General features: G+C 40.6%; 1 protein-coding gene across 4 annotated transcripts in view; it reads left to right on the top strand.

Annotated features, from left to right (window-relative positions):
* The window catches only part of LOC148655348 (serine/threonine-protein kinase 38-like), a 47,603-nt gene that overhangs the window by 9,479 nt on the left and 15,360 nt on the right, over positions 1-22,764 (top strand). Inside the window, exon 1 of one of the 4 annotated variants that reach the window (XM_088645909.1) lies at positions 9,469-9,814. The exons of 2 other annotated variants lie outside the window; for them this stretch is intronic. The gene's annotated coding sequence lies outside the window, so the exon portion shown is untranslated. Of the gene's footprint in view, positions 1-9,468; positions 9,821-22,764 lie in introns of those variants that run through there. One more of the 4 variants, XM_088645908.1, reaches the window with a different exon arrangement.

The following is a 22,764-nucleotide window of genomic DNA, read 5'->3' as shown; positions in this document are numbered from 1 at the left end:
TAAAGCGATCTTATTCAGACATTAGCAAGCTGCAAAAGTGCTTATCAGCCTGTAAGATGTCTCTTTCAATGCAGGTTAATCAATTTCTGTTAAAGTTCCATTAAATCTGTTCCTCCTTATAAACAGATGAGCAAGATCAAGCAATCTTCCCCAGCAGCCCCTCTAGTTCACTCCATTGCAGTGTTTTACTCACACAAGCTCCTCGTTTTATTGATCATTAGCCATCTCGGAAATGTAAGTACTGGTTGCCTGAAGGAAAGGGAGTGAGCTGCAGGGGCAACCTGTTGAGGCCCTCCTGACCTTCCCCCAAGCTAGGCTGGGTGTTTTCTGCCTTTTCATGGTGGGGGGAGCCCTTTTCAAGAAATCTCTCCCAATAAAGAGCTGAAATCTGTAGGTGGGTGTAAAAAATTACTATTGAAAAGGATCTTAGACACTTCAACACACTTCATCATGCTGTCAGCACTGATCTGCCCTGTGAGAATGATCATCTTTACACACCCAGCCTGGAAATAGCTTCACACTGTGCCTTTCTAGCACCTGCTTTGGAGAACTCCTGGTTGGCCCTGGCCGCCTTGCTGAAAACCCCTAATCTATAATTTTTTTTTTAAATACATGAAAAATACTATGTGCCCTAAGAAGGCTATATTTGGAACTTTAAATACAAGCTTTCATTTTTAATCAATCAAATTGGTTATTTACCCTCATTTTTACAGTTAATATATTAATCTGTTTTCAAGTCACATACTGTACTACAACTTTAATGAAACAGGTTACAGGGATTAAAACCGGGAGAATGTCTGGCTCTGCGTGACTGAAAGTGTCCTCATGGCGAACAGAATTTGGAAATGGTTTGTCAGCCGTTCGCTCTCCGTTCACTTAGGTTAGTTGCTTCAGTTCTACAGTCATGTGAAAAAGAAAGTACACCCTCTTTCCATTCTGTGGTTTTATATATCAGGACATAAAATAATCTGGTCCTTAACAGGTCCTAGAATTAGGTAAATCTAACCTCAGGTGACAAACGCATAACGGATTCCACCATGTCATTTAACAAAAAAAAAGCCAACATGCAGAAGCCACATGTGAACAAAACCAAGTACACTCCTTGATTCAGTAGCTTGTAGAACCACCCTTTAGCAGCAATAGCTTGAAATAAATCATTTCCTGTGCGAGTTTATCAGTCTCTCACATCAATTCAGCCCACTCTTCCTTACAACAGTGCTTCAGTTCATTGATGTCTGAGGGCATTCATTTATGCACAGCTGTCTTAAGGTCCCACCACAGCATCTCAATGGGGTTGAGGTCTGGACTTTGACTTGGCCATTCCAACACCTTGATTCTTTTCTTTTTCAGCCTTTCAGTTGTAGATTTGCTGGTGTGCTTGGGATCATTGACCCAATTTCAGCCAAGCTGTCAGACCGATGGCCTCACATTTGTGTCTAGAATACTTTGGTATAAAAGAGGAGTTCATGGTCGACTCGATGACTAAGGTGCCCAGGTCCTGTGGCTACAAAACAAGCCCAAACCACCCTTCCACCACCGTGCTTGACAGTATGAGGTGTTTGTGGCAATACGCTACATTTGGTTTTCTTATCAGTGGTTTGGTCAAATGCAACTTTACAAACCCAAGCCATACTGCCATGTTCTTTTTGGAGAGAAGGGGCTTTCTCCTGGCTGCCCTTCTAAGAATGCCATACTTGTTTAGTCATTTTCTGATCATACAGTCATGAACTTTAACATTTAACATGTTAACAGAGGCCTGTAGATCCCTAGATGTAGCTCTTGGGTTCTTTGCGATTTCTCTCAGCATTATACAGTCTGACCTTGGGGTGACGTAGCTGGGACACCCACTCCTGGGAAGATTGGCAACCATCTTGAATGTTCTCCATTTGTAAATAATCCTTCTCACTGTAGAAGGATGAATTTCTAATTGTTTGGAAATGGCCTTATAACCCTTCCCAGATTGATGAGCAGCAACAGTTGCTTCTCTGAATCCATTGCTGATGTCCTTTCTTCTTGGCATGATGTTAACACACACCTGAATACTCCAGACCAGCAAACTGCCAAAAGTTCTGCTTTTATAGAGGTGGTCACACTTCCTGATGCTCAACTAATCAGGTGCATTTGATTAGCAGCACCTGGCTGTTAAATACCTTCTTAATTGCTGTGGAAGCAGTAAGGGTGTCCTTAATTTGTCCACATGGTTATCTGGGGCTAGATTTGTCTAATTATAGAAGTTTGTGAGGACCAGATGATTGTTATTTATGCCCTGATATGTAAAACCATTGAAGTGAAAGAGGGTGTACTTTCTTTTTCAAATGACTATATATCTATGTATATACTATGTATTTACCAGTCCATGATAACTGCATTGATTTCACATCTTTAGCATAGCCTCATTCAGTTGTTTACTTTAAAACCCCAATTTTGGGTGTGTCTGACAGAAAACTGAATAGATTGCAGAACAGGGAATTCTCAGTCAGAAATTCTTGACATTATCAAGATTAATTCCAGAGATTATCAGAGTTTGAGTCCCTACAGTGTAAGAAGTAATTGTTGGTGGAATTGAATGCTTTCACTCTGAAATGTGATTAAAATAGTTCACTTTTCATTTCCTCTTCACGTACTACAAAAGGTTTTGTGGACTTTCATTGTTTGCATAATTATGTAAAGAAATATACATCACTAAGAGAAATGGGACTGCTGTTAACTAATTCAAGATTTCACTTGTCCATAAATTGTGACAAATTAGCATGCCACATTTTCCCATTGTCTAGGAATCATTGTTTATATTGCTGATTCACCAACCTGAATGTAGATGTTAAGGGGTTTAACAAAGTGTAAGTGAATTTTAAACTGAGTCATATTTCAGATACATTTGAAAGGAATTCTAAGGATTACTGATGATGTGCATTAATTTAATCCGACATTCCGGCAAAACGTAATGAATGGTAGAATGAGAAAAAAAGTAATCCTAGGTTTTGTAAGTATATATTTTTGTTGAGCCTGAAAAACTCAATAAATTGATCACTGTTGGGTTGGGAACTTTGATTAAGTGAGACATAAAAAATCAGACATGCTTTGGATATTAATTCGTTGATGTAAGTGCCTGCTTTGGAGACCTCTCTCAGATGTGAGAGAAAAGGGACGCCTTTCTTACAAGCACTCTCAAGTGAGCATTCTGTCAGAAATACTGAACTTTGTTCTTGCAGTGAAGGGGAACTTGTGGTTTGGGTTATTTTAGTGAGCTATGTAAGGGCAGTGGGTGTGAGAAAGTAATGAGAGCAATGGTACAGTTATTGCAACTAGTACAGACCTGTTTTAATATGAGCTCATGTTGCATGATGAGCTAATGGGCTTTTTTTATTTCATGTGTTTAATGATTCTGACTACCTTCCTTTTTCTGCAGTGGCCACTTCTGTACTGAAAGTACCTTTGAGCCCAAATTGCTTCTTCTCATTTGCAATCTTCCTTGTGCTGTTTTATCACTAAATGGCGTTCCACTCGTTTAATGTGATTCTCCAGTATTTTGGTGCACCTCTGTAAATTACGTTTATTAAGTTAGCTTTCAGAAAACTGAGACACTTCATGTTACGTGTAGAGACAGAAATGTTAACCAGATCTGTCTAGACCTTAGTAAGACATTAAAGCTTGATTACTAATCTCTGCCCCTTATTGTTTACCCATTAAATTAATTTCCCAGGACCCTATATATAGATTTGCTTGGGGTAACAATTAAACCCAACAGATGTTTTTTCCAGTATTGATCAAAACCTATGTTGAATGTCTGGCATATTTTTATTTGAATTAATAATTCAGATTTTACAACAGTTTAATTCATGTGAGACGCCTTCAGTAATGGTTTGAGCAAAACCAGCGGCTCTTTATGTGAACAACATAGGTGTTGTCAAGCAATGAGGCAAAAGCAGATAACGGCTAACAGTCCCTAATAGCAGCATTTCCTGTGCTTCATTCCTAATGAAATTTGTGCTGTCCGTGAGTTGGAATTCTAGGTTTCCTGGCCTGTTTTAGAATGGGTTTTCAATCCCTTATCATGGCAACATTTTATTACCCATGAAAACAATTCTCTAAACATTCTCTTAAAGTTTTCAATTTAAAAATTCTCTGAAATTTTTAAGCAGCAGGACTTTTGTGATCACTTGGTCTCATTAAAAATGGTTTGAAATGCAGTGTACAGAGCCTATATTCAGTAAATCCTACAGAAGTAATTTAAACTCTGGACCACACTTTCCATTTCCTTTTTAAAGAAATGTTCTTCTGCCAACCTGGAAGGAGTGATTTACCCCAAACCTGAGTATTGCACTGACTGTGATAGAGCAGCACGTCTGGAGCTCAGAATGCGGTTGGTCAATGGCTGAGTTTGACCTCGGTCACGTTTATGAATGGGAAAGTAATACAGTGTGTAATGTATCAGTTAAAATATACCCTTTGAAGAAAATTTGTTTTCAGGGGATCTAACCTTTTTAGGTTTCATTGGTGATACATTTACCTTATTTCTTATAAAGCATTAGCTGTTTTATTTAATTTTCAATGTAACAATTACCTTTCGATGTCTGGAATGGGATGATATGTATTTATGTAATTCTGTTAATATTATGATAAGGCTGGAGAAGCACCAAAAAAATGCCACTACAATGCCTTAATGTTGTAACCCCCAATATAATAGATGTATTTATTTAAGACTCTTAAAACTGAAAATGTGAAAGCAAAGTGACAGGTCACGCATTAAGGATATTTAAATGCCTTCAAATGCATTGTTACCTACGTCTGATAGAATGAGATCTTTACTCGGATCAGCTATTAAATTGACTTAATATTTACCATAGCCCAAAAAGGTCTGTGAGATATCTTAAGACAATGTGAATTGTAACTAACAAAAAAAAGATTTATATTTCAGGCACATTTTCAGTACATTGCCATCATTCTAGACAGAATGCCACACAACTACATTTTGCTGTTCTTTAAACATCCACATTGAAGTTGTCAGAGGACATTCTGTAAATATTAATCTTTTCCACTTAGAGTTGACAATATACAGTACAGTATGTGGCCAAAAAAGGAAAAAAACTGCTCTCTACATCTCTCTTGGAGCAGCAGTGATGAATAGTGGTTCGGTCTCTGAACTGCAAACAGGAGGCTCAAATGCTTCAGTAAATGCCCTACTGTGTAATTCACTTACTCCAAGTCTTCTTTTTAAATACAAAAATGTTCCTAATTGACATACTTGGTTCAGTAAAGGATTGCTCCCATCTCCTTGTCTGTTGACACTGAACAGTTTCAAAATGAAAAAGGGTTACAATATTCAATGTTTATTAACAGCACAATGAGCCCCCATGTTATTACAATAATTTAATGTTATTTTTAAATTCAATTTTTTTTAATTTTTAATGAATATGAGAGGCGACGGTTGGTTTCAGTGATTTTGTTGCCCCTTAGTTTTTAAAACTGAGAAAAAGAGTTAGTAACCGCTCGACTGTCCACTCCAAATGGAAAGTTTCCGATCTCGAGCCACACTGGATGAGCTGGTGACACATTCTGCTCTGTGTCACGTGACACATTCAGCACCGCCAAACCATGCGTCAGACGTCAATCTGCCCCTTACAATAGCTTGGTACAGGAAACTGCACCCTCAGCTGCCAGCAATATTTGCAAAACTGAGGCAAACAGGTGTAGCAGGGCAGCACCATGATAGTAGCCATATCACCCTGAAACTGGCAGCCCACTGAAGCTCAGCAGGTGTGAGCCTGGTCAGTACCTGGATGGGAGACTCCTGGGAAAAACTAAGGTTGCTGCTGGAAGAGGTGTTAGTGGGACCAGTAGGGGGTGCTCACCCTGCGGTCGGTGTGGGTCCTAATGCCCAGTATAGTGACAGGGACACTATACTGGAAAAAGGCGCCATCCTACCAATGAGACATAAAACCGAGTCTCTGTGCTCCATGGGTGTTTCTTGAAAAGAGTCGGGGTGGGGTGTTACCCTGGCATCCTGGCCTAATTTCCCCCTGGCCTTCACTAATCATGGCCTCCTTATAATCCCCATCTCTAAACTGGCTTCATCACTCTGTCTCCTCCCCACTGAGAGCTGGCGTGTGCTGAGTGTACTGGCGCATCATCCAGGTGGGGCTGCACACTGGTGGGTGGTGGAGGGGATCCCCATTACCTGTAAAGAGCTTTGAGTGGAGTGTCCAGAAAAGCGCTCTATAAGTCTAACAAGTGTGAGGAACTATTTATTATTATTATTTGCGTGTGCACAAAAACTGCAGTAATTATGGTAATAAAAACTCAAGCTCTTAACATGCACAGAAAACAAGACAGCTGATGCTCTTGGTGGTGTCTCTCCCACCTCAACTAAGCTCCACCATTGATCCAACTAAATGCAGCCTGTTTTGGAAGCCTGCTTAGACCTTGGCATGGCTTTAGTGTTGAAAGAGACAGGAAGATTGTATGTTAAACAAATGACATCTGCTACCGGCTGATAAGGGCGGCACATGGACATTGTGTACCAAACCCCAAAAAAGGGCTTAACTGCTTTTCCTTTGCATGTGTCTTAACCCTAAGATTTCATTCTAACTCCTTGAATCCAATCAAGTTAATCACGGTTTGATGACGAATTTAAGAAATTGCAATACAAGCTATATTGAAAACAAAGCCCATATATGTCTGCTGTCCTAGGAACTTACGTATGTTTTGGCTTTGGTTAATGGGACAACACTAAGAATAATGGGTCTGCTCAGGCACCAATCCAATTTACAGTAGTTAAATCATCATTCTTACTTTCAGGAAATTATAAAGAACTGTACAGGGCAGATAAGGGGGCCTTTATTACAAAATAAATCTTCCCTCTGCTTTGTCTGTCCCACATTCTTGGAAAAAAAAACAAAACAAAATGAGTCGTAGACTGTGTCATCATGCTCTATTTTTAAAGAATTATGACACCGACATCATCTCATTTAATGATGTCAAGCATCTAAGTCCAGCCCCTACAGAGGTGGAAGTACCAACAGCAGACGTTGACATCATCATCAGCCGAGCGCCTGGAGGAATTGAACAGTCCCTAAAAGGAGCTGCTGTGGTCAAAGAGTGCCCGTCGTCCCTCAGGGCACTGTGATGTTAGTCCAGAATTGTCGATGTTAGTAATGTCCTTTGAAGTGTAACAGTAAGTTTCACTGACCAGCAGTATTTGACAGTACACCTAAAAGTTTCAACTCGCAGTAGGTAAATTCACTTTTTTTTAAAAGAGGGACTTGTGCTCCCTTTTATTGCAAACAGCACGTCTTAGTACACAGAACTATTTCCCCGTCTGCTTCTTGTCAGTGACATCACCACCTGAGGCCTGTGGTATTCACAAGACCCACACCCATTTTTAACCCTTCGTTTCTGGAGGTCAGATATTCTGCTCATGCAGTTTAGTTATAAAACACTAAAACTTTAAGCTGGTGATATTATTTTTTGTTCACATAATTTTGCCATGCAAAAGATTATAGATAGAGTTTTTTGCAGCAGGTAAAATATTTCAATTTTGCCTTTTGACAGGATTGTCTTTCTTATGATTGATACCATTCTTCACCCCTCTGCTCTTCTTAATACCACCTTCCACGGTCTCCTCTATTGTTATTGTTGTAATTATAATTGTGTCCTGTCTTGTGAAATCTTCTTATTTATTGTTGTAGTCTTCTTATTAATTGTTATTGTCATCCTGTAAAGCGCTTTGAGAAGCCACCTTTAAAGGCGCTATATAAAATAAAGTTTATTATTATTATTATTATTATTATTATTATTATTATTATTATACACAAAACTTTTTTGTTGCTTGGAAATAATGAGTAGGATTCCATTTTGTTATATGTTACCTTAGTATTTTAAATATGAATTGCAAAAATTGGGTTCTCCATTTTAGAACAATAGCAAAAATCAACTTCTCTTTCTTTTTAAAATGTTTACATGATTGAACAGTTAAGTTGTGAGTGTTGCAGAAGCACGCTGTGCATCTCACTGACTGACCATGAAGGTAGAGACAGAGGCTCAGGGGTTCACATACAGTTTCTCTAAGTCCTCTTAATACACTAATGCCACACGAGTCTTCACACAATACAATGTGACTGGAAGTCAATGCACATTTACCCATTACACTCATGCAGGAGAGCTTTTTTGTGTTGATCAGAAGTCACAGGAAGCTGTTGAGAAGATTTTGGCTTAAAATAGTTTTAGCTAATGCAATTGCTCTTCATTAAATGCAACAACAAATGGCCCATACACATTGCTCCAGGAAGAGAGAGTGACATCATTTACAAGAATGAGGAAATTAAAAGGCAGTGCTCAGGGCATATTGCAAAAGCAACAGAGAGTCTCCAGGGTACTGTGACCCATACCTAAGGAATAAACAGGTTTCTCATAATGGCTAGATGGAGGAATGATTGTTTCACCACTGTGCCACAGAAATATTGGAATGGGTCCTAAGAAATAAGAAATGTGCATTCTCTTGGAGGTGGTAAAGTTCTAGCAGAGGAAGAGGACCATAACAAAGGTTACAAATGAGAGAAAGCGATTTGGCCCATCAACCACATACCGTAACTGGGCTGTTTCATTCTCCCACAACCCTTTGTGTAAACAAGTGCCTCCTTGTTTTCTCTTGTTTTAAGAGTGCTCCCACATAGTTTCCACTTGTCTCTTCAGGTTTGTTGATTCTGAAGAAGACGTTCACTGGGTTGACTCTGTCATGACTTTGAGGATTTTGGATACTTGTATGGGGTCAGCTAATAATCTTCTCTGTTCAATTCCTGCAGGCTGTCCAGTGTAGGTTGTTCCCTTCAGCACCAGAGTGTAACTGGTTGCTCTTCTCTGGACTGATGCTAAAGCAGCAGTATGTTTTTATATAATATGGTGTCCAAAATGTGCACAACAACCCAGACGAGGTCATTCAAGTGTATTACACAATTTTAATTCGACATCCCTTCATTTCTAAATTGTGTGCTTTCAACTGCACAACTGTTTCAACTGTTCTCCGCATTGTAAGAGGAGGTGTAATTGGATAAAGGATATTTTCTGGGAACAAGCTGATGACCAGAAGCTTCCCTGGAACCCCTTATCCTGGAGTGAGTCTACAAACGGTGACTGTAACATTCATAGTACAGTACATACTGTTCATCAAACGACATCATCCAGGAGCCACAAAAGAAATGTGATATAAACTGTGTAAAAAAAATGGGTTGGCATTATGTGAATCACCCATTAAAAATCAAATCTGACGACCACTCCAACAGAGGGTTAACATTTCCCCAGCCCAGCTGTGTGTACGAATGGGTGCACTCTGTGGCTGACGTACTGTGCGTCCTGTAAATGGACAGAGTGGGCTCACGCCTCCCGTTCTGATTAGTCGAGACGCGCGGTCACCGCCCCCCTCCTCTTTTCTGATTGGCCGTGACGCCCGCCGATCACGGTGACGCAGGGATGCGTGGCGTGAGGTCTCTGTGAGCAGGAACAGGAAAGACTGGTTATATTGTTACTAACAGGGGAGAATCTACAAGGTTGGCGCTGCTTTATTGAAAGAAACAACTGGCGAAGTTTCGAAAACATTACCTTGCTCAAATAGAGGTTTTTTTCTACGTCTGCCGGATTACCAAAAAGTGCACGGATTTTTTTTTAGACTAGGCACAGGGGATGACCCTCAGCTGAATTTGCCTTAATCTTCTGAGACTTGTCTGGGCTCTTATTTTCCTTTACAGTTTTGACCGAGGTTTAATTCGTAGGGAAATTATCTCCAGTTCCAAATCGGAGAAAAAGATCGCAGGAGGACGCGTCGGTGAGTGTAAGGATATTTTCCAAACTTTTATTTCCGAAGCGTAGTTGTTATGCAGCTCCAAAATCTGTTTGCATTGGAGTGTGCAATGGGAGATGAGATTTCCTAGCATATTTTTGGAATTGCTATAAAAACCCGAGACAAATGCCTCACATGACGATAAAACACATCACTTGATATAAGAGATGGGATAATTTTAGCGTATCTGTGATAATTTTCCTTTTAAAGTCAAGGCGGTTGTGGTATTTTTAGAGAGCGTTTTAGCTAGCTTTATTTAAAAAAGAAAGTTGCAGCTAATCCTATTTTCAGGACGCCGGGGCTCTAGCTAAATATGTTTGTATCATCATATATTTTAAGATTAATTCTCAGTTGACCTCATCCCCTTTGATAAGACAGCCTACTAAGTGCTTCAAACAAATCATGGTTTTCAATAAGGTTGAGCGATTGCACCTTTCGTGTCAAGGTGATATTAAGTGGCATGGTTTGTGTCGTGTTTTCCGGAGAAAACGCCAGCGGTATATAAAACTCACGATACATTTTGTCTGTTGGATGTACCTCTTAGAAATCTCCTCTTTCATTTATTGCAACAAATAGCAAGTCAGGTTTACTTCAAACACCACAGAGCACAGTCATAGTTTCCCCTAGAGGTTTACTTTCAGACTTTTCCGTCTGAGCTTTCTTAGTATTCTTCCAGTAGTTCGAGCTCTTTTGGAGACAGTCCCTAACCTGCTTCTGTCACAACTCTTCATATTCTCCTCTACATCCGTTTTTTAAGTTGTCCATAGCGTCACATTTGAGCCCCATATTCAGAATTAGCCTTCCGGTGTAAACATAACTTTCTAAATGTGTTTTTGATGCTCATTCTATCAAGGTCTGGCGCCTAGTGGATATGGACTGATCTCTCCAACGCTAAGCTTATTTCCTATACAGAAATGTCAAATGTTAAATTGGATATCTTTGCATGTGAGCATCTACGAGTTGGATACCTTTTGGAAAGTTCTGATCGTGCACATTGGTTTCACAGTGAACCCTGTTTCAGTGGCATGATTTGCTTGGCTAAGATCCGTACTGTGAGTCATGTAATCACAGCCTTATCCGTAGTAGAAATGTACATACATTTTCTTGGGACCTGCTGAAACTCCCTATAATAACGTCAGAAAGTAATTCAAGAAAGCCCCCAATTTACAAAAGATTATGTGCTGGTGTAATGTTGAATTTAATTGCAAATACATGCAAAAAAGGGACATATTTATGTTTTAATTTGACCCTTTGCTACTAAATGACTTTTTTTTCTATGAGTACAGTAAGAAAAATATCAAATATATGAACAATATCCCCATTCAATCTTTAATAATTCCAAACCACACCCCATACATTGATGTGATTTTTTTCGGTAAGCAGTTTTTTTATTTTACAGCTTTGTATGTAGAGAGATTTGTAATCCTGTGTCATCTTCCGATATGAACACTACAACTCTGCAGTTCAAGCCAAACTTCAGGTTTTTGTTGGAGTGAAAGCAGCCTGAAGTTTTCTGAGGTTTGATACTCCCCTTTACCGCCTCTGGGTTTGACCTGAAAGAGCAGCTGCAGCGCGCGACACCTTCCGTGGTCTGTAATTGCACAGTGAGGTTTCTGGTTAGGACTCTGTCGCGATGCGGTTGTAACCATCCCACCTGCCAAGAAGGGCCTTTGATGTTCAGGTTTAAGAATCCTTTTTCGCTTCTGCTCACACCGCGCTCTGCAGCAGGTGTGCCTGTCTGAGAGGAGTTCTGTGGTCTGCCACGCCGTGCCTCAGGAGCCTATACCCCTGCTTTGTTAGTCAAATGTGCTGAACGTCCACATGGTCCTTATTGCACTTTCTCTTGCCTCTGCAAATAGCATGGGCTGAAAGGAACCGTTTATGAAGTTACGTGTGCTCACGTAGAGCTGGCAGTCAGCCGGCCCTCGAAATGAGTTGAAAGCGCAGTAATAAGTTTGTCTTCCAGCTCTAACCACTTTCATAGGTCCTGTAGCGAGTCTTGATCTTCTCTAGTCAAGCTTAGTTACCAGCTGTGTCTTCCACACCAGTGTGTTTCTGTGCTTGCGGTTCTGTGCAGCCCATCCGGCACTGCAGGTTTCATATAATATGTATAACTCTGCTGGGATTTGACAAAGCTGGATCTGCGTGCATGTGGATGAACCTTACTCAAGCATATCGACGCTTGTTCTCCTACTTTGGTTTACTCGCAAGAGACCTTGCCACCCGGTATATAAAGGTGTGCCTATTTTGGAATATTATTTATGCCTGATAAGTACTGGGAATTTAATTTCACGCACCATCTTTGCTGAATTCATAGTATTTTAGAAATGAATGGTACAACTATCCTTTGGATAGTACAAAACATTAGGAGCCTTAATGCACTCCCCGGTTGACCTGAACGTTTAAAGAAGTAGATAAATCTGAACCCCCAGCCTTCATTTCAAATCCCAGTGAAGATCCTGATGAAATCAAAGTTTCTCTTATTTTTTTCCAGTCCCTAATCCCAGGTTCTGTTTTCTGCTTTGTCCTGTTCGGTCTCCTTGGTCAAAATCCCACCGGCAATTTCTGGGTCTGACGTAGCTGCCTGGTGAGGAGTCATCGTTTTGATGGGATCCCTGTTCTAGACCGGAGGGTGTAATTTAAAGCTCTGATGAGATCATTGAATTAACGTTTGAATAGACACTTCTCAACATTAGTCTTTTAAGAACAATGGACTTTCAGAAAATATTTGTCTGAAACTGGAGATGCTTGGGGCTGACTGGCAGGTAGCCCTTCGGGTACTGACCATAAGTAATACAACATCTGCCCTTTGAGAGTTGTGAAATGTGTATCATGTGTAAAATGTCACTTCGAGACTTTTATTCAACATTGATATAAAATAAGTTTTAAAACTTCAGAACATTATTTTCCCCAGGCACAGTTTTGTTATTTTTTTGTACTTGTAATAGTCCTTCTAGACAGAGTCTTGTGAGGATGCAGTAGAGGTACCATATGAATTCCTCATTACAATTTGAGAGAAACATAGGGTGTCAGTGGTTTGGTTCAATTCCAAGTTAATTTTGTCTGTGGTAATGCAACACATTATTATAGCCTGAAGAATGAAGGGACCACTAATGAAGGATGGCTAGTGTCCAACATGCAGTCCCTCAGCTGGGTTAGTGCTTACTATCCTGCACTGTTACATTCTGTCTTTGCAGGTGTTGATTTAAGTTTTAACATAAGGACAGTGTTCACAGTGTTTACTGTAGTCATTCCTGAGCCCATGAACAGTGGGAAAGAATGCATTTAGGATCCACTTTCCTTGCAAGGGTAATGATTATTCTTCCATTGTGTTCAGATATACATGTTGTAGATTGTAATCAAAATAAAATAAATTAATTCTTGAAATACATTGTCGTGAACTTATGTGTCTTATAATGAAAGTTAGTCTATAAAATAACCAGTTCATTGAGTGCAGAAACCATGTGAAAGGTTTTGGATTTTGACCCTTTGTAGGTCAGCGAAGTCGATGAAAGGGGTTAGAGTCCTCAAGACCCTACATCTTTCAGGAGAGATTGCAAAACTGTTATTTTCCTTTCCTGGAATAAAATGACCATTTTGTTTCAGAGTGCTGTTAAAACTCTTGAGAGAACGTTTAAATTTCACTTGATTCCAGTGCAGTTGTCCTAGGGACCAGTGCCGTTGCCTAGCGAGTTATATGCTGGTGCTGGGTGACACAAACCACAGGATTCGCGAGTTCCCTTAATTGAGCAAATTACGTACTTCATCTATAAATTACCAAAGCTCCTGATGTTTCAGGGTAATCTGATGGATTGGCGCATGGATCAGGATTGGGGGCCCTGGTCCCCTACAATATCAGAGCCATTTGGCCTGTCTAACCTCTTTGGTAGTTAATAGCTTGCTCTGTACTCTCACAACGTAGCTGTGAGAGTAGAGAGTACTGTGAGAGTAGCTGTGAGTTAGGCAGTGTAAGGTTCTTGAATGTGCAGTGTTATTCTGGGGGAAGAGGGATACTGCTCCACTGTACTTTCTGCAGGGTATCGGATTTGATTTGCAAGTACAAATGAGCTTCATCCTAGCAGTGAAGCCCAAGTACACAACAGCAAATAGTCTGACCTGGAGACATTGTGTCAATACTAACAAATTAAGGTAACTGCCCTGAGTAAGTGGCATAAATCTGATTTAAAGCAGCCTCAAGTTCAGGTTATTTTCTTAGGTAGGATATTATGACTGTTTGACAAGCTCAAAAGCCATGGTTAAAGTGCGGGAGACGGATTCCAGGAATACATTAACAAATTATGAACGAATGTACCTTTACAAGGGCTGTCTCCATCGTGTCTTTGTATAAACCCCGACTGAAAAGATTCAAAGAGCTCATTTGAAGTGGAATTGTATTTGAGCTCCCTACCCAGTCTTGCCGCAGACTTAAAAGGAATGCATAAAAAGGAGAACTGGAAGTCAGACAATTGGTATGAATTACATGGAGGTCCAGGTCAGATTTGATTAATTTAGGCCAGATTTCAGTGACTTTTTCTTACTCGCCTCATCAACGTTGAACTCAGGGGTGTAGAAACAGGGACCGGGACACAGTAGGTCTCTTTTAAGCAGCCAGTTTAGTCACATAAGCAGCCTCAACACCTGTAAAATGAGAGAAACTCAAACCTGTGTAAGCAGAAGAGAATGTAGTTTTCATGACTGTGGGAAGTGAAGTCAACAACTGGTTATCATATTTTTGTGGTACAATTGTGTGAATGTCTTGTGCTATGTTATTCAGTAGAGAGTGGAAAAGGATATTATCTGGTCGCAACATCATTGATAGTGGAGAAAGGAATAATAAGTTCATTTTGGAACAGGTAATAGGTTTATTCCATGCTGAAAAAAGAAGAGAGAAAACGCAACGTTTCAGCCGTGGAGCATTCTTCAGGTGTGAGAAAGACAGGGCGGACAGCAAAGGTAATGTAGCGGGAGAACAAAGGCTGGGAGAGAGGAGGAGCGAGAGGCGGGAGCAGGGGACAGACAGAGGCCAATCAGGAGGGGTGAAGTCAGGATAGGTGAAGAGAGGTGTGAAATGAAACCAAAAACGAATGGAGAGAATTTAGAAGAAAGGTAGTCTGTCGTTAAGAGAAGGAGGAAGGTGTGACCCTAGCTGCAGGATAATTTTGGTTTCTGTAGTCTTTCTGATGTATGAGTTCGGAAAACAGTCTTTGAGAACCCACCTGAATTAGTTCATTTTGGCTTCTTAAGACTGGAGAAGGAGGATCTGGCTGCCTTAAGAGTGTTCAGAAGCCTGTAGATGAACTTGAAGGCACAAAACAGCATCGAGAGCAGGGGGCAGACTGTCCGTTTTTTGTACAACAGGAGGAACGAGCAGAAGAGAGATGTTTTCCACATTAGATAACAGAATCCTAATAATATAAGTTGGAAGTACCAGGTTCAGTATGCAGCCTTGTGATCAGTAATGCCCAGCTCAAATGCTTCTAGGCTGGATTGAAAGGGCTGGAACCTCTGCTCCTGACAGACCAAGTTGTTAAAGTAGACTGAGATGGAACCCTAGTAAAGGCTTTTTAATCTTGTCCTTGACAGAGGAGCCAGGAGAGTGCACACATTTAAGAGCCGCAGTGTGATCAGACAAATCATTCAGAAAACGGACTAATAACAATCACCCAATTTTACTAGAGAGTGCTTTTCAAGAACCTTTGGAAGTATGGGTTCATGACTGCAGGCGGTGAGGTCAACAAATGGATTGATGTTTTGTTGTGAAATAATACCCTGGATATGTTATTGTTCAGTAGATGGAGGAAAAGCAGACTTACTTACTAATACCTGCACAATTTCATTTCCCCATAATCATGATGTACAGATGTGCAGATCTTGTCACATTTCCTGCTGTGCTGTTTTTTTTTAGAACTACAGAGACATCTACCTGATGCTCAGCTGTGAAATACTGTTTTCTATTATACTTCAGTATTATCAGTCGTGGAGTCTTCAATGATCGGGATTAATCTAAATTCTCTTTCACTTTCAACTGTAAAAGTGGTTCAAACTCTTCAGGTAAACCTTTGCCCTGCTAATGTTTTTACAAAAGAACTGGGACTGCATTCTTTATTGTTGATCAGTTGTTTGCAGTATGCTTTATAAATACGACAGGGTGAGATCTTATCAGCTGCAGACCTGCACAGAGAACCTTTTACATACAGTTGATGTATGGAGGAAGGCATTACCTTGGTCAGCTGTGGAGGAGATCTTCTTGAACATAAATTGTACTGGAGAGCATTCCTCTCTCTTCTTTAAAGAATTATGTTTCTGTGAGAAATTGTGAATCACCTTGTGAGACACAATTTATAGATGAATGCTTTCATAAGGTATCTTCAAGTCTTGAAAGTCATTTTTCCCAATTAAGTCTTTGCTAAGGGGAAACTGAATGTTGAAACAATTCTAATTCAAGAGAATTTTCTCTCAAAAATAGCTGCTGCCATGATCCGCTGTAATCTATTAAATACTTTCTTCTGTAAATTTATAACCGGGCCCTTAACAGTGATTATATTTTCCAAACACATCAGTTTGCTTTTATTAAGTAACCTTAGGTGGAATAATTTTCTATTCAATAAATGTTGCTTTTGCTTCATTTAAAAACAATTAGTGGCTTATGGTAATAGCAGAAACCATTTTTAATATTTCAGAAACAATGAGAAGGAAGTGATAGAAGGATTATATCACAGTGATGTCCAGTTTTAAATACCTTGTAATTACCTGAAAAATAAGTGTTTGCAGGTAAATTTAAATTAAACAAAGATCGACTTTTATCATGCCAAGCAATTGCACAGGACATGTGTAATGCCACTTTGCGCTCAGTAACGTGGGGTTGGGAATTTCATATGTGAGTAATAATCCCTCATCTTTTTTTGGCCATCTTGGGATTTTTATCTGTATTCTTAAGAGGAGACTTGGTATCTGATTCAGCAATATGGCTGGGTATCTTGTTACAGACTCCTAAATGTAGTTTTCTTTTTTTCCCCACTTCAGATGGCTTTTTGCATATATGTGGTGTATGTGGCAGTTGATTTTTCTGTGAAGACTGGATCTCAGTGACCCAGAAGACTGTGGGAGTGTGGAACATGTTTCCCAGCATTCCACTGAAGCTGACCCCTGGCTTCTTTCAACAGGCTGCTGACCACCAAACAGGCCAGACTGGCTGAATGGCTCCTCTCGTTTGTAGCCTTTCTACATGCTTCTCGTAAATCATTATGCTCTTGGCATAATGGTGTCTTGGGTGTTTTTTACTCTGCTCATTTGTGAATGTGTTTTTTTCTGAATCACACAGTGCAGTGATGGATGAAACCCTTTTAAAATTCTTTTAAGTGATCTGATAATTAGATCTCAAGTTTACAGAAGGTCTTTCGTAATGTTTTTCATAACACGCACAGACAAAATAAGTTGTCTTAGTACATGGAAGATGAAAAAAACATGACACGAATGCTCTTATAGTTGTCATATTTATAGTAGTAGTAATGTTACACAGCACCTTTTATAAATATATCGCAAAGCTCTGCATGTTAGACATGCTTACATATTTATAGTGCCTTGGGAATTTGTGAAGGGCTTTGCATTTTCAGCACGAGATAATCTGAAGATCTCTTCATTTTCTGTTATGCAGGATTTACCTAGAAAAACTCTACTTGATGGTCCTAAATCCCACTGTAAGTCTTTAAAATAGTAAGAATGTAAGAGTTTGCAAACATGAGGCCACTTAGTCCTTGTAAGCTTGTTTGGTTTTTTCACAAGTAATTGATCCCAAGATCTCACCCAGCTGTTTTTGAAAGACCTGGTGATGTTGTCTTTGACAACGTGGATGCGTGTTCTGGACGTCCCACAACCATTTGGTACTGAATACCCATGTCTCGAGGTTCCACTTGTGTCCTGTGATTCATGTTACATGGCCTCGTTCGTGTTGTTTGTTTTATTTAGCAGAAAGAAAGTTTGTTCAAAAGGTCTGGCAGGCCTGATGGATCGTCATGAAAAATACCCTTCCTCTTCATGGCAGTTTTATGTTGTAACTGCGCCGAGAATCGTTTTCAGGATGTAAATGGATTCCACAGGGGGAGCTTTCGCGACAAACCGCTCGCTCGTTTCCACTTGGCCTCCTGAGGCTCCTGCCCGTGCCCGTGCCCTGTGTGCTTGTTCTGAGAGGATGGGCGTCATTGCCAGGCTCCAGTCAAGTACAGATGGAGGTTGTTGGCAGCAGCTCTTGGGTTCCTGCTCTGAAAGGGATGCCCGACGCCTTGGCTCCTTCTTGATTGTGTCCTTTAAGACCACCTTGCGGTGGCCACTCTGTGTTCAGTAGGTGAAGTATAATTTTGGTCTTCATAAAACACTCTGTACACGTCTTCACGAGTTTATGTCAAATTGCTTTAAGCTTCAGTAAAGTCATTTGGGTAAAGAATTTGCTCCTTGTTGCTTTTTCTGTTTTTCTGGCATGGTGATTGCCCCTGGTTACACTCCACCCCCTTCCCCACTGAGCAAGAGTCTCAGTGAATTGTTCCACTTCTGCAGAGATGACTTAAAGAGCTCGAATTAGTCCGTCAGTTATTTGTCTTGGCACGGGTGCCAGCCTGCAAATCTGTAGTCTGTTGACTTGGCCTTTGTGTGAAGGGGAGCAGCTTCCTGGCTTGGAAAGGCGAACCAGGGTGGTGAACATCTTGTCAACAGACTCCTTGTTTACCAGATGAAGTCATTTACAGTTAATGGGTCAGACTCGCAACATTCCAGTACAGCGTCTGGATTTTCCTGCACCTGCCCATCTCCTTCCTGACCACAGAAAATGTGTATTTGATTAGAATTTGTATTCAGGGGCTTGGCCACAGACCCCTTTCCATCTGCTCTACATGAAGAACCTCTTTCCCTTCTTACGGAAGGGAATTAGTGCCCTACATGACTAAGGAACCCCGATCTTTTTCGCAGGAGTCATGTTAGAAATGACGGCTATTAGGAAATATGGTTCTAAAACATCAGCACAAAATTATGAATGCTTTGCAAGTAGCAGTTAATACTCATTTTTAGTGCATGAATGAATAGTTTGTAAAATGATTTTTAAAGATATTGTTTTTTCTGTTAATGTGCGCTATCGTAGAATACAAGTTTTAGACACATTTTTTCTGGACTGAACTTATTTGTTATTAATTTATGTGGCTATATATTTCATCCAAACCATCTTTCATTTGTACCTACTTATACAGCTGGGTGTTTTACTGAGTTAATCTCTTGTGAGGTACAGTACTTTAATCAATGGTACAACTAATGTCCTGAGCTTTGAGCCCGCAAACTTAAATTAATGAGTCTAGAGCCCTTAAGACTATTCCACACTACTGCTTTAGGGTTAGAGTCACAGGTTCAAGGTTAGGTTTATTGGATACATTGTGGTTGTAACATCTTCGTTTTGTAAACATGTTTCAGAAAAGGAAGTTTACAAATCCCATGAAGTAAGGATCACTTGATGCCTTCAAGTCACAAACACCAGATATTGATCACTTAAGCAGGTTACATTCCTTAAACGTTTCAACACAAACATGCAAACAGCTTACATAAACTGGCAGAGAAATTGCCCCCAGTCTCCCAGATGATCTGAAGAGGTTATTAGGCTGTGATTGGCACATTGTGTCCATTGTGTCCTGCTGTAAGGTATGGTACCGAAGGTTATTCCATAACATTGATCTGTGAGGGAAGCAACAAGTCTGTTGTGCCCATACCCATGTGTTGGCAGGCATTATAGTTTCGTAATATTCTGATTACGCTAGTGTGTCGTGCTGTACATTGACCAAAACAAATTGGCTTCCTGGAGGTTGCATTAATAGCCCTGCACTTCAGTGTATCATGTCTACCGAATCAGTGCTGTTCCATTATAGAGATTTCAGCCTTACCTTTGCAGATTTTCTTGGTTTGTGTTCTATTACTGCCCAGTGGGGGTGCACATTCTTCAGGAACCATGATTCTTTGCTGGTATGGCAGGATTTGTCATCCGTGTGCAGACTGCAGTTGTGTGGCCCTGTGAAGCTGAGTCATGTTGCCATTGTATGAGCGGTTGCACTGGTTTCTGGCAGCTCTGAGTCATTTGATGACTGCAGTCGGGTTTGCGTGTCTTCCATGGCATTCAGTCTTGTGTAAGACGCAATACCTCTCTTGCTTGTGGATCTTGTAGATGGCCGCTCCTATTGTCTCACGTGGTTGACAGGGGCTGTGCTGGCTGGAATACAGTCTTAGTAAAACAAACGTGTCTGGAGGTTACTATATGACGGACAATCAGTCCAAGCACATTCTTGCACTACTGGTTTGTAATGAGAGTTGGGAGGTGAGCACCTCTTGCAACCACAGTGGTTCAGCTGGTGTTCTGTCCTCTAGGACATCAGTACTGGCTCACATGCTTCCAGGGAGCAGAGGAATAGAAGCGGAGGCAATCCTCTGACACTTGGGTGGCTAATGAGAGGGCAGAGTGTAGTGTGAGCTATATACAGTAAACTTGAGGAAAGTGGCTTTGACTATATTTAGCATCCCGTTAGTGCTGGCACCCCCCTGAGCACATTGCCTGCTGCATTTCCTCGCTAGACGTCTTTAAGGTCACTTCGGAGGCTGTTATTCTAAACTGCAGAGTTGGGGAAAGAAAAAGGATCAATTGCACAGAGCGCACTGCATGGCGTCAGCAGAGCTCTCTGAATGGCGGGGTGAGTACCTAGCAGCTCACCCCTTGCAGACACTGGAGTTGTCCGCAGTGCTGTCTTCTGTCCTGTCATAAGTGCTGGCTCACCTGCTTCAGCGGGTTGCATGGATGGAGGAATCTTTGTGTGGTCAGCTAGGGCAAAGGATGCTACTCATCTGCTTCCATTTCAACAAACCTTGTTTCAGAATATTTCACAGAATATTTACTACTAATTCTATAAAATATGTATACTATATATATCATATGACAGAATTGTAATTAATTACTATAAGGTTGTCTTTGTTTCATTCTTAATTGTACAATTGTTTGTGTGTGTGTGTTTTAAGGAGTGTCCTACATGATCTACAGTATATTACAGTAGCATGGAATTCGTTTGGTCATCTGTAAATAAAGGATCTAAGTTCTGAAATCCTGTCTGATGTGTCCCATTATGCTGATACAAGCAGTTGTACCTGAGGTTATGGGGGAAAAATGAGGAAGAAAGGGCTGGTTGTTTTTATGGTATAAATCAGACGTAATCGCACGCCTAGGACTTAATGATATGTAGTGAAATAAGCATTTTCATTGTTTGGTTCTAAAATGTGTTGATGCGGTTCCTCAGTTTTAAAATTGGCATTCATTTTTCTTTGTGGCTTATAACTGTTATGAAACCTGGTGGTCTTGGTCTGTATACTGCGGTATCGTTTTCCAGATGGTAGTACAGAGAACAAGCTGTGGTTAGGGTGACTGGGGTCTCCGAGGGTAGACCTGGCCTTCTTGAGGCATCTAACAGAGTAGATATCCTCGACGTTCAGTACCGCGCAGCTGGTAGTGTTTTGAGCCAGTTTCACCACCCTCTGGAGTACCTGGCGCTCTTGGGGGGGGGGGGGGGGGGTCTTCTGACCTTGCGTTGTCACTTGAAACATTACAAGGGTATCTTTCATCCACTAACAAAACAGTGCTCACGTAAGGCCCCCTTCTGTGCTTATCTGATGCAACTAACTGGGCTGTTTTTTTTATTATTTGATAAAATTGTAGGAAGAGAACGAAAAAAAGGAAGCCAGCGTTGGCAAGGCCTGCAGCTGTTCTCGAGTCGGCCCGGTCTTGTTCCGGACGAGACGTGTAGCACACCTGTGTACGAAGTGGCAAACGGGGGAGGGGGGGGATTCACTGGGACTCGACTGGTTTCCCAACCTTTGCTGACCCGAGTCGCACTTGTTTAATTAAAGTGCTGTGTGGCGCCCCGCCGCACCCGCCTGGGATCAGTTAAAATACGCTTCGCAGATGTGGGGGCACCTTCACGCGTGATGGGCATCGCTCAAGAAGGCCCATTGAGCAGTAATCCTCTTTGTCATTTTACTGCTCGCTAGATTTATTCTCAGCCACAAAGAAAGAGGAAGAAAAACAGGTAACTGAAATATTTTCAAATTGGGTAATGTCTTGTTTGAAATACTTTTAATTGTAATAGCCTTGCACAGTGAAAAGTCATTTTTTTGCAACCTTAAAGTTCGTGTTTTGTAAATCCTCCTTTCATTAGGATTATCAATATATGCAGGGCACTGTAAAATCTTGAAAAAATGAAAAGCATGAAGTTTAAGCTCTGTTTAATACTAAAAGATGTCTGAAAAGTTAAAAGAAAACGTTTTCGTTCCTCATTGCTGAATGCTTGGTTTTGTTAATTTTTACTTAGGAGATGTTTGCTGAACATTGTCAGTAATCTTGTGCAAGGCTCCAGATAAAAAAAAAAAATCTCTAACTTAATTTGAATTTCTGGCATCTTTCTCTGATTTTTATTCATTCAAACCAAAGGCATCTATTGGGTCTTTATCTGGGTGTGTAAATATCAAATCAGATTCATCCCCGTCTCTTTGTAAATCCTTTCTAAATCCTGTATTGCTGCATATTTTACATTGTTTAAATATTTTCAGAAATGACGGCAGTCTCTCTTCTGTTCATAGAGTGGTAGCCTCATGGAATGATTTGAGAAGATTCACAGGCTGTGTTTGGAAGGATATATATTGTTATACAGTTCCAGATCAGAACTGGGTCTTTCAGGGGGTGTACATTCAACATGCCACTAAAACTGCAAGTGTGCCTGGGTCAAAGATGCATTTGGGTCCATTAATTAGATCTTTGAATACCTGTTTTTTAAGAAAACCTAGTTCTCATCTTTGTGTCTGCTGAAAATCTGAATGATTTTGAATTCTAAAGGAACCGTGTGGTCTCTTTCCAGTTACTGTATCACTCA

This window comes from Lepisosteus platostomus, chromosome 9 (assembly GCF_059453375.1).
Source record: "Lepisosteus platostomus isolate fLepPlt1 chromosome 9, fLepPlt1.hap1, whole genome shotgun sequence".
In the NCBI taxonomy this organism is placed as follows: domain Eukaryota; kingdom Metazoa; phylum Chordata; class Actinopteri; order Semionotiformes; family Lepisosteidae; genus Lepisosteus; species Lepisosteus platostomus.
The sequence above is the reverse complement of the archived record's forward strand: the minus strand, read 5'-3'. Positions and strand labels throughout refer to the sequence as shown.